This window comes from Cryptomeria japonica, unplaced genomic scaffold (genome assembly GCF_030272615.1).
Source record: "Cryptomeria japonica unplaced genomic scaffold, Sugi_1.0 HiC_scaffold_242, whole genome shotgun sequence".
Taxonomy (NCBI): Eukaryota; Viridiplantae; Streptophyta; class Pinopsida; order Cupressales; family Cupressaceae; genus Cryptomeria; species Cryptomeria japonica.
Genome location: NW_026729064.1, coordinates 175,001 through 187,433, shown reverse-complemented (window position 1 = coordinate 187,433; position 12,433 = coordinate 175,001). Strand labels below are relative to the sequence as shown.

General features: G+C 58.9%; 1 non-coding gene across 1 annotated transcript; it reads right to left on the bottom strand.

Moving 5' to 3' along the window:
* Window positions 1-397: 397 nt before the first annotated feature.
* On the bottom strand, window positions 398-516 carry LOC131869277 (5S ribosomal RNA). The gene has a single exon (XR_009367666.1). It is a non-coding gene; the product is annotated as a 5S ribosomal RNA (ribosomal RNA).
* Window positions 517-12,433: the final 11,917 nt, after the last annotated feature.

Here is a 12,433-nt window from a genome sequence, read left to right as displayed (position 1 = left end):
GCTCTCTCCAGCTGCGTGCACCTGCCCCGGCCGCGCACCCGGCCCCGCCCAGCTTCGCTCACCTGTCCCGGGCGTCTGGTGCGGAACCTTAGAGTAAGAAACATCACCGTGCACCTTGGCCAACGTGCGCGACTCGACCGAGCGCGCACTGGCCGAGGTGCACACCGATTTCACCTGGGTGCGCGCGCAGCACCTCGGGCGCACCGGGGTGCGCGCACAACGCCCGGGTTGCACCGTGGCCTGTGTGCTCGGGGCGCCTCGGGTGCGCGCTCGGTGTCGCCCCCGCGCGCGCGGTAGTGCGGGCAGCGCACCCCGGCCCGGCCCGGCCCCGACGAGAACGCAAACGGGCAAAAGGTTTATTCAAATAGCATTGCGACGCCCGGCGAAAAACTAAAAAAGGGTGCAACACCGGGACTTCCCGGGAGGTCACCCATCCCAGTACTACTCCGGCCCAAGCGCGCTTAACTGCGGAGTTCTGATGGGATCCGGTGCACTAATGCTGGTATGATCGCACCCGTTATGAGCTTGTCGCAGTGTGTACTTAGCAAACCGCGACCCACGTGCGAATCCACCCCGGCCACCCACCCCCGTCGAGGTGCACACCCTCCCTCGCGAAGTGCGCCCCGTTCGCCAAGTGTGAGCCCTGCCCGGGTGCGCGCACCTTGCTAGGGCGTCGGGTGTGCACCCGGCCCGGCCTACGTGCGTGCACCTGGAGGGGGCGTCGTGTGCGTGCAGTGTCCCGTCTGCAACGCGGTGCCCACACACCACCTCGGGCGCAACGACCTGCGCTCACATGTGGGCCGAGTGCACCTTGGTGCATGTTCGGGGCGCCTCGGGTGCACGCTCGATCTTGCCCCGGTGCACCAAGGCGCTCGGTTTGCCCCGGGTGCGCACTTGGTGCAAGGTGGGCACCCAAAATAGGGATCAAGCACCAAAACACAAGTTTCGGGATGCAAAATGGGACCCAAGGACCACAAATGCGTTCCAAGACCCATGATGGGTCCACGAGAACAAAAATGTGTTCCGAGACTTAATAAACAAATATTGGGTTTTAGGAGAAGAAACATGCTCTGATGCCCAAAACGAGAATCGACCCCGAAAAGGCCACAGGCCAAAAGTGGGATGCGAGACAAAAAAAAATGGGACCCGAGGACCAAAATTGGGTTCCCAGGTCGAAGACAGGGCAACCGGACAAGAAACGACCTCTAAGGCTCGAAATGAGTCCCGACGACTAAAACTTGACAAGAAGCACCCATCAGGCACCCAACTCGACACCCATGGGATGCCGACCCACCCGGGCTTCCACCTAGCACACCTTGGCACCCACCCACCCTCGCACCCAACCTCGCACCCAACTTAGCACCTTTGAACCCACATTGGCACTCACCCTGACCCTGGCACCTTGGAACCCACATTGGCACTCACCTTGACCCTGGCACCCACCTTTGCACTCACCTTGGGACCCACCCTGGCTCCCACCTCGGCACCCACCCAGACACCCACCTTGGTTCCTTGGCACCCACCTTGGATCCTTGGCACCCACCCCGACACCCACCTTGGCACGCAACTTGGCTACTTGCCACCCACCTTGGCTCCTTGACGCCCACCCCGACAACCACCCCGTGACCTACCCTGGCTAGGGTTGGTGCACACCCACCCTGGTGCCCACCTTGGCACCCACCCTATGACCCACCTTGGCACGCACCTTAGTACCCACCCCGTTACCCACCCTAGGACCCACCCCGTGACCCACCTTGGCCAGGGTGGGTGCACCCACCCTGGTGCCCACCTTGGCACCCACCCATCCTAGCACCCAGCCTGTGACCGGGCTTGGAACCCAACCTTGCACCCGCACCCGTCTTGGCCAGTGTGGGTGCGCACCCATCCTGGCACCCACGTTGTGACACACCCTTTAACCCACGCACCCTAGCACCCACGTTGGCACCCACCTTGGAACCCAACCTAGCAACTTGGCACCCACCCCGTGACCCACCTTGGCATCCACCATAGCAGTCGCCGACTTGGCACCCACCTCGGCACCCACCTTGACACTTGTGGACCCACCTTGCCACTCACCCTAGCATCGACCCATCCTAGCACCCACCCTGGCACCTTTGCACCCTAGCACTCACCCATCCTAGCACCTAACCTGTGACCCACCTTGACACTCACCCTCGCACCCACCTTGGAACCCAACCTAGCACCCACCCACCCTGACACCAACCCTAGCACCTACCCACCCTTGCACCCACCCTGTGACCCATCTTGGCACCCACCCATCCTACCACTCAACCTATCACCCACCTTCTCACCCACCTTGGCATCCACCTTAGCACCCACCCACACTGGCACCTTGGCACCCACCTCGGGCAAGGTGGGTGCACACCCACCCTGGCACCCAATTTAGAACCCACCGAGCATGTTACCCACCTTGGCACCCACATTGCAGCCCACCCTAGTACCCACCCTATGACCCACATTGGCATCCACACCCTAGCACCCAGGCACCTCGACACCCGCCTTGACACCCACCCTAGCACTGAACCTGTGACCCACCTTGGAACTCACCCTAGAACCCACCCACCCTGTGAACCACCTTGGCATCCACCTTAGCACCCACCCACCTTGGCACCCACTCTAGCACTCACCCATCCTAACACCCAACTTGTTACCCACCTTGGCACCCGCCCTCGCGTCCACCTTGAAACCCACCCTAGCACCCACCCACGCAGGAGCCCACCTTGGCACCCAACCTAACACCCACGCATCCTGGCACCCAACTTGTGACCCACCTTGGAACCCACCCTAGTACCCACCTTTGAACCCACTATATCACCAACCCACCTTGGCACCCACCCTATGACCCTCTTTGGAATCCACCCTAGCACGCACCCACCCTGGCACCCACCATGGAGCGCACCCTAGCACCCACCCACCTCGGCACGCACCTCAACACCCACCTTGGTGTGCGCACTGCGCCAACCTCTCAAAGACCCTATGTGGTGCGCTCCAAAGTGTACACCTTTGGTGCGCTCCAAGGTGCGCACCTTTGGTGCACACCGAGGTGCACACCAAAGTGTGCACCGAGGTGAGCACCAAAGTGCACTCCAGGGTGCACACCAAGGCGTGCACCTTTGGTGCGGTCAATGCAAACGAATTCGGAAGTTGGGGTCGATGTCCTAATCGCTGCTGCAGACTACACGTATGAGAATCGGACAAATAGCTTTATATAGGGGAGGTGTTGCGTTTGATGGGTCGACTCCCCTGGTTGTGTGCACTGCACCAACTTCAAAGACCCTGTCTTGTTTAAGAAGTCAAAAGTTGGGGTGGATGTCCTAATCATTGCTGCAGTCTACGCATGTATGAGAATCAGACAAATAGCTTATATAGGGGAGGTGTTGCATTCGGTGGGTTGACTCCCCTGGTTGTGCGCACTGCGCCAACCTCAAAGACCCCGCATAGCAGAAGAAGTCGGAAGTCGGATTTTGGTGAGCACCAAGGCGTGCACCTTTGGTGCGGTCAACGCAGACGAATTCAGAAGTTGGGGTGGATGTCCTAATCGTTGTTGCAGGCTACACATGTATGAGAATCAGACAAATAGCTTATATAGGGGAGGTGTTGGGTTTGATGGGTCAACTCCCTTGGTTGTGCGCATTACGCCAACCTCAAAGACCTTGTTTTCGTTAAGAAGTCAAAAGTTGGGGTCAATGTCCTAATGGCTCCTGCAGGCTACACATGTATGAGAATCGGACAAATAGCTTATATAGGGGAGGTGTTGGGTTTGATGGGTCGACTCCCCTGGTTGTGCGCATTACGTCAACCTCAAAGACCTTGTTTTCGTTAAGAAGTCAAAAGTTGGGGTCGATGTCCTAATTGCTCCTGTAGACTACACATGTATGAGAATCAGACAAATAGCTTATATAGGGGAGGTGTTGGGTTTGATGGGTTGACTCCCCTAGTTGTTCGCATTACACCAACCTCAAAGACCTTGTTTTCGTTTAGAAGCCGAAAGTTGGGGTCGATGTCCTAATTGCTCCTGCAGGCTACGCATGTATGAGAATCAGACAAATAGCTTATATAGGGGAGGTGTTGGGTTTGATGGGTCGACTCCCCTGGTTGTGCGCATTGCGCCAACCTCAAAGACCCTGCATTGCGGATGAAGTCGAAAGTCAGAGTTTGGTGTGCTACAAGGTGTGGTCGAAGGTGCTCACCTAGGTGTGCACCTTTGGAGCACAGGAAAAGTGCCCTCCAAAAGTGCGCACCTTTGGAGTGCACAAAAGTGCCCTCCAAAAGTGCGCACCTTTGGAGCGCAGAAAAGTGCCCTCCAAAAAGTGCCCTCCAAAAGTGCGCACCTTTGGAGCGCAGAAAAGTGCCCTCCAAAAAGTGCCCTCCAAAAGTGCGCACCTTTGGAGCGCAGAAAAGTGCCCTCCAAAAAGTGCCCTCCAAAAGTGCGCACCTTTGGAGCGCAGAAAAGTGCCCTCCAAAAGTGCGCACCTTTGGAGCGCAGAAAAGTGCCCTCCAAAAAGTGCCCTCCAAAAGTGCGCACCTTTGGAGCGCAGAAAAGTGCCCTCCAAAAAGTGCCCTCCAAAAGTGCGCACCTTTGGAGCGCAGAAAAGTGCCCTCCAAAAAGTGCCCTCCAAAAGTGCGCACCTTTGGAGCGCAGAAAAGTGCCCTCCAAAAAGTGCCCTCCAAAAGTGCGCACCTTTGGAGCGCAGAAAAGTGCCCTCCAAAAAGTGCCCTCCAAAAGTGCGCACCTTTGGAGCGCAGAAAAGTGCCCTCCAAAAAGTGCCCTCCAAAAGTGCGCACCTTTGGAGCGCAGAAAAGTGCCCTCCAAAAGTGCGCACTTTTGGTGCGCACCAAGGCGCTGGTTCGGTCGTTGCAGGCGAGTTCGGAAGTTGGGGTCGATGTCCTGAGCGGAGGTGCAAACTACACAGGTGTCGGAATCGGACAAATAGCTTATATAGGGGAGGTGTATGCTTCGATGGGTCGACTCCCCAGGTTGAGCGCACCGCGCCAACCTCAAAGACCCTACGGTATGGATGAAGTCGGAAGTTGGGTCCGATGACCGATTCGATTAGTAGGTATGCTCATGAGGTCGGAATTTGGGTCCGATGACCTGCCATGTGCAGGAAGGCGAATGTTGACACTGTGCGTTGCAAGGTGCACACCAAGGCGCTGGTGCGGTCTTTTTAGTCGAGTTCGGAAGTTGGGGTCGATGTCCTGATCGGAGGTGCAAGCTACACAGGTGTGGGAATCGGACAAATAGCTTATATAGGGGAGGTGTATGCTTCGTTGGGTCGACTCCCCGGGTTGAGCGCACCGCGCCAACCTCAAAGACCCTACGGTATGGATGAAGTCGGAAGTTGGGTCCGATGACCGATTCGATATGTAGGCATACTCGCGAGGTCGGAATTTGGGTCCGATGACCTGCCACGTGCAGGAAGGCGAATGTTGGCACTGTGCGTTGCAAGGTGCGCACCAAGGCGCTGGTTCGGTCGTTGGAGGCGAGTTCGGAAGTTGGGGTCGATGTCTTGATCGGAGGTGCAAACTACACAGGTGTGGGAATCGGACAAATAGCTTATATAGGGGAGGTGTATGCTTCGTTGGGTCGACTCCCCGGGTTGAGCGCACCGCGCCAACCTCAAAGACCCTACGGTATGGATGAAGTCGGAAGTTGGGTCCGATGACCGATTCGATATGTAGGCATACTCGCGAGGTCGGAATTTGGGTCCGATGACCTGCCATGTGCAGGAAGGCGAATGTTGGGACTGTGCGTCGCAAGGTGCGCACCAAGGCGCTGGTGCCGTCGTTGCAGTCGAGTTCGGAAGTTGGGGTCGATGTCCTGGTCAGAGGTGCAAACTACACAGGTGTGGGAATCGGACAAATAGCTTATATAGGGGAGGTGTATGCTTCGATGGGTCGACTCCCTGGGTTGAGCGCACCGCGCCAACCTCAAAGACCCTACAGTATGGATGAAGTCGGAAGTTGGGTCCGATGACCGATTCGATACGTAGGCATATTGGCGAGGTCTGAATTTGTGTCCGATGACCTGCCATGCGCAGGAAGGCGGAATTTGGGTCCGATGACCGAGTTGATGGCGTGCCATGCGCAGAAAGGCGGAATTTGGGTCCGATGACCGAGTTGATGTTGATGGCCCGCCATGCACAGGAAGGCGGAATTTGGGTCCGATGACCGATTTGAAGGCGTGCCATACGCAAAAAGGCGGAGTTTGGGTCCGATGACCGAGTTGATATTGATGGCCCGCCATGCGCAGGAAGGCGGAATTTGGGTCCGATGACCTGACATACGCATGGAGTCCGACTCGGGGGCCGATGTTCGATTCGATGACTTGCATTGTGGGTAAAGTCGGAAGTTGTGGTCTTTGACCCGATTCGATGACCAGACTTCGGCTGCTTGAGAATCGGACAAATAACTTATATAGGGGAGGTAGTGTTCTCGAGCATCCTCCCCCCGTGCCCGTTTATGTCGATTGATGCTGGTGCTCGACTGGTTGGAGCGCTCGGATGCAAAAATCTTGCACCAGGATTTATCGATTGTGATGGACACGGCAAGTCTCCTGATTGCTATGCAGGAGCTCATCGTGAATCTCTATGCGGCCTTGGTATGCACTCGACCTGCGGAATGGTTCGGCAATGGTAGTCGCTCCAACACGTCCTTGCAATGGCCACAGAGGTGATTCGACTAGAGCTCCAGTCTAGCTTTTGGGTTGCTTGGCGGACTGGTATAGCCGCGATCGAGTTCCGGCCATGAACGTTTTAGATAGCTCTTGGGCTTTCTGGGACGGAAGTCGGAAGTTTGGGCTGTTGTCCGATTTGATGACCATTCTTCGGATGTGTGAGAATCGGACAAATAACTTATATAGGGGACTGTGTTGTCTCACGCAGCCCCCTCCGTGCCCCTCTATCTCGACCGATGTTGGTGCTTGAAAGGGTTGGGATCGCTCGGATTTATAAACGTGCACCACCATTTGTCGAGTGTGAGGGACGCGGCAGGTCTCCTAAATGCTATGCGGGCGCTCTCTGAGAATCTCTATCCGGCCTCGACACAGACTAGTCTTGCTGAATGGTTTGGCACTGGTAGTCGATCCAACACGTCGTTGTTGTGGCCGCCTAGGCGATTCGATTCGAGCCCCCGTCTAGCTTTTGGGTTGCTTGGCGGATTTTGCCCTATCCGCAAGTGAGCTCGGTCCCTAAACGTTCGAGAAACCCGATTGCTATGCGCCGACTCTCTTTCTTGCGAGCCTCCATCTAGCTTTTGGGTCTCTACGGAACGGAAGTCGGAATCTGGGACCGTTGTTTGATTCGACGAGGCAGACTACGGTTGTGCGAGAATCGGACAAATAACTTATATAGGGGAGGTGTTGACTGGAGCATTCTCCCCCGTGCCCCTCTAACTCGACCAATGCTGGCGCTCGAACGGTGGTAGCGCTCGGATTTTCATTGAGCGCCAGCATTGGTCGATTTAGAGGGGCATGCGAGATTCCCGAATGCTATGCGAGGGCTCTAACGGAAATGTCTATTGGTTTCGGTATGGATGCAATTGCGAGTGGTTCGGCAAAGGTAGTCGTTCCGATGCGTCCATGTCGTGGCCAAATCGATAATTCGATTTGAGCCCTCGTATAGCATTTGGGTCTCTCGATGTGATTCCGCATTCCAGTCCCTTTGGGCACTGCTTGAGCCGCATCCCAGGGGGTTCCCTTCCCAATAATCTGCCTCGCAACCCGATTGCTATGCGGTGAGGCTCCTCGGCCGCCTCGGAACTATCTGTGTATCAGACGCATCGCGGGATAAGGGGTTGGCAACGGTAGTCGCCCCAAGCGCGTCCGATGCTTGGACCATTCCGAGGCGGCCCTGAAGCCTCTTCCGTCTAGCCGTTGGGTCCTTCTCGCCGCATCCCTCGCCTCGCACCCCGATTGCTATGCGGTGAGGCTCCTCGGCCGCCTCGGAACTATCTGTGTATCGGACGCGTCGCGGGATAAGGGGTTGTCACTGGTAGTCGCCCCAAGCGCGTCCGATGCTTGGACCATTCCGAGGCGGCCCTGAAGCCTCTTCCGTCTAGCCGTTGGGTCCTTCTCGCCGCATCCCTCGCCTCGCACCCCGATTGCTATGCGGTGAGGCTCCTCGGCCGCCTCGGAACTATCTGTGTATCGGACGCGTCGCGGGATAAGGGGTTGTCATTGGTAGTCGCCCCAAGCGCGTCCGATGCTTGGACCATTCCGAGGCGGCCCTGAAGCCTCTTCCGTCTAGCCGTTGGGTCCTTCTCGCCGCATCCCTCGCCTCGCACCCCGATTGCTATGCGGTGAGGCTCCTCGGCCGCCTCGGAACTATCTGTGTATCGGACGCGTCGCGGGATAAGGGGTTGTCACTGGTAGTCGCCCCAAGCGCGTCCGATGCTTGGACCATTCCGAGGCGGCCCTGAAGCCTCTTCCGTCTAGCCGTTGGGTCCTTCTCGCCGCATCCCTCGCCTCGCACCCCGATTGCTATGCGGTGAGGCTCCTCGGCCGCCTCGGAACTATCTGTGTATCGGACGCGTCGCGGGATAAGGGGTTGTCACTGGTAGTCGCCCCAAGCGCGTTCGATGCTTGGACCATTCCGAGGCGGCCCTGAAGCCTCTTCCGTCTAGCCGTTGGGTCCTTCTCGCCGCATCCCTCGCCTCGCACCCCGATTGCTATGCGGTGAGGCTCCTCGGCCGCCTTGGAACTATCTGTGTATCGGACGCGTCGCGGGATAAGGGGTTGTCACTGGTAGTCGCCCCAAGCGCGTCCGATGCTTGGACCATTCCGAGGCGGACCCGAAGCCTCTTCCGTCTAGCCGTTGGGTCCTTCTCGCCGCATCCTTCGCCTCGCACCCCGATTGCTATGCGGTGAGGCTCCTCGGCCGCCTCGGAACTATCTGTGTATCGGACGCGTCGCGGGATAAGGGGTTGTCACTGGTAGTCGCCCCAAGCGCGTCCGATGCTTGGACCATTCCGAGGCGGACCCGAAGCCTCTTCCGTCTAGCCGTTGGGTCCTTCTCGCCGCATCCCTCGCCTCGCACCCCGATTGCTATGCGGTGAGGCTCCTCGGCCGCCTTGGAACTATCTGTGTATCGGACGCGTCGCGGGATAAGGGGTTGTCACTGGTAGTCGCCCCAAGCGCGTCCGATGCTTGGACCATTCCGAGGCGGACCCGAAGCCTCTTCCGTCTAGCCGTTGGGTCCTTCTCGCCGCATCCCTCGCCTCGCACCCCGATTGCTATGCGGTGAGGCTCCTCGGCCGCCTTGGAACTATCTGTGTATCGGACGCGTCGCGGGATAAGGGGTTGTCACTGGTAGTCGCCCCAAGCGCGTCCGATGCTTGGACCATTCCGAGGCGGACCCGAAGCCTCTTCCGTCTAGCCGTTGGGTCCTTCTCGCCGCATCCCTCGCCTCGCACCCCGATTGCTATGCGGTGAGGCTCCTCGGCCGCCTTGGAACTATCTGTGTATCGGACGCGTCGCGGGATAAGGGGTTGTCACTGGTAGTCGCCCCAAGCGCGTCCGATGCTTGGACCATTCCGAGGCGGCCCCGAAGCCTCTTCCGTCTAGCCGTTGGGTCCTTCTCGCCGCATCCCTCGCCTCGCACCCCGATTGCTATGCGGTGAGGCTCCTCGGCCGCCTTGGAACTATCTGTGTATCGGACGCGTCGCGGGATAAGGGGTTGTCACTGGTAGTCGCCCCAAGCGCGTCCGATGCTTGGACCATTCCGAGGCGGCCCCGAAGCCTCTTCCGTGTAGCCGTTGGGTCCTTCTCGCCGCATCCCTCGCCTCGCACCCCGATTGCTATGCGGTGAGGCTCCTCGGCCGCCTTGGAACTATCTGTGTATCGGACGCGTCGCGGGATAAGGGGTTGTCACTGGTAGTCGCCCCAAGCGCGTCCGATGCTTGGACCATTCCGAGGCGGACCTGAAGCCTCTTCCCTCTAGCCGTTGGGGCTTTCTCGCCGCATCCCTCGCCTCGCACCCTGATTGCTATGCTGTGAGGCTCCTCGGCCGCCTTGGAACTATCTGTGTATCGGACGCATCGCGGGATAAGGGGTTGGCAGTGGTAGTCGCCCCAAGCGCATCCGATGCTTGGACCATTCCGAGGCGGCCCTGCAGCCTCTTCCGTCTAGCCGTTGGGGCCATCTCGCCGCATCCCCCACCTCGCACCACGATTGCTATGCGGTGAGGCTCCTTGGCCGCCTCGGAACTATCTGTGTATCGGACGCATCGCGGGATAAGGGGTTGTCACTGGTAGTCGCCCCAAGCGCGTCCGATGCTTGGACTATTCCGAGGCGGCCCTGCAGCCTCTTCCGTCTAGCCGTTGGGGCCATCTCGCTGCATCCCCCACCTCCTCGGCCGCCTCGGAACTATCTGTGTATCGGACGCATCGCGGGATAAGGGGTTGGCAGTGGTAGTCGCCCCAAGCGCGTCCGATGCTTGGACTATTCCGAGGCAGCCCTGCAGCCTCTTCCGTCTAGCCTTTGGGGCCATCTCGCCGCATCCCTCGCCTCGCACCCCGATTGCTATGCGGTGAGGCTCCTCGGTCGCCTGGGAACTATCTTCGTATCGGACGCATCGCGGGATAAGGGGTTGTCACTGGTAGTCGCCCCAAGCGCGTCCGATGCTTGGACTATTCCGAGGCGGCCCTGTGGCCTCTTCCGTCTAGCCGTTGGGGCCATCTCGCCGCATCCCCCACCTCGCACCCCGATTGCTATGCGGTGAGGCTCTTCGGCCGCCTTGGAACTATCTTCGTATCGGACGCATCGCGGGATAAGGGGTTGTCACTGGTAGTGGCCCCAAGCGCGTCCGATGCTTGGACTATTCCGAGGCGGCCCTGCAGCCTCTTCCGTCTAGCCGTTGGGGCCATCTCGCCGCATCCCCCACCTCGCACCCCGATTGCTATGCGGTGAGGCTCCTCGGCCGCCTTGGAACTATCTTCGTATCGGACGCATCGCGGGATAAGGGGTTGTCACTGGTAGTCGCCCCAAGCGCGTCCGATGCTTGGACTATTCCGACGCGGCCCTGTGGCCTCTTCCGTCTAGCCGTTGGGGCCATCTCGCCGCATCCCCCACCTCGCACCCCGATTGCTATGCGGTGAGGCTCCTCGGCCGCCTTGGAACCATCTTCGTATCGGACGCATCGCGGGATAGGGGGCTGTCACTGGTAGTCGCCCCAAGCGTGTCCGATGCTTGGACCATTCCTAGGCGGCCCTGAAGCCTCTTCCGTCTAGCCGTTGGGGCCTTCCCGCCCCATCCCTCGCCTCGCACCCCCGATTGCTATGCGGTGAGGCTCCTCGGCCGCCTTGGAACCATCTGTGTATCGGACGCATCGCGGGATAAGGGGTTGGCACTGGCAGTCGCCCCAAGCGCGTCCGATGCTTGGACCATTCCGAGGTGGCCCTGAAGCCTCTTCCGTCTAGCCGTTGGGGCCTTCCCGCCCCATCCCTCGCCTCGCACCCCGATTGATATGCGGTGAGGCTCCTCGGCCGCCTTGGAACTATCTGTGTATCGGACGCATCGCGGGATAAGGGGTTGGCACTGGTAGTCGTCCCAATCGCATCCGATGCTTGGACCATTCCGAGGCGGCCCTGCAGCCTCTTCCGTTTAGCCGTCGGGGCCTTCCCGCCGCATCCCTCGCCTCGCATCCCGATTCCTATGCGGTGAGTCTTCTCGGCCGCCGCGGAACTATACCTGTTATTGCTACTGCATCCTTCGGCTGGTAACCTCCTCTGCCGCCTTGGAACGTTCTCTTTGTCGGACGCGTCGCGGGATAAGGGGTTGGCACTGGTAGTCGCCCCAAGCGCGCCCGATGCATAGACCGCTCCGAGTCGACCTTGCTTTCAGCCTCTCACATGCATAGACCTCTCTGAGTCGACCCTGCAGCCTCTCACGTTTAGCCTTTGGAATCTCGCCTCACAACATGATTGCTATCCTTGATGCATCCCTTGCCTCGAGCCCTGATTGCTTTCTTGGCTGCATCCCTCCTCTCCTCACAGCCCGGTTGTCATCACTGCTTCATCCGTCGCTTCATGCATTCTGGCTGCTGGGCCCTTCCCACCGCACACCTCGATTGCTATCTCTTCTGCATCACACACCCCGATTGCTATCTCTGCTACATCCCTCGGCTCTCACTTCTGCATCCTTCGCCTCACACCTCGATTGCTATCAATGCTGCATCCGTAACCTCACACCCCGATTGCTATGCGGGGAGGCTCCTTGGCCGCCTTGGAAATTTCTGTGTGTCGGACGCACCGCGGGATAAGGGGTTGGCACTGGTAGTCGCCCCAAGTGCGCCCGATTCTTAGACCGCTTCGAGGTGACCTCGTAGCCTCTTTCGTCCAGGCTTCCTGCCTTCAACGCCCTTTTTACACCTCGATTGCTATGCGCGGGCTCGTTGGCGTCTATCACCTCTCTGCG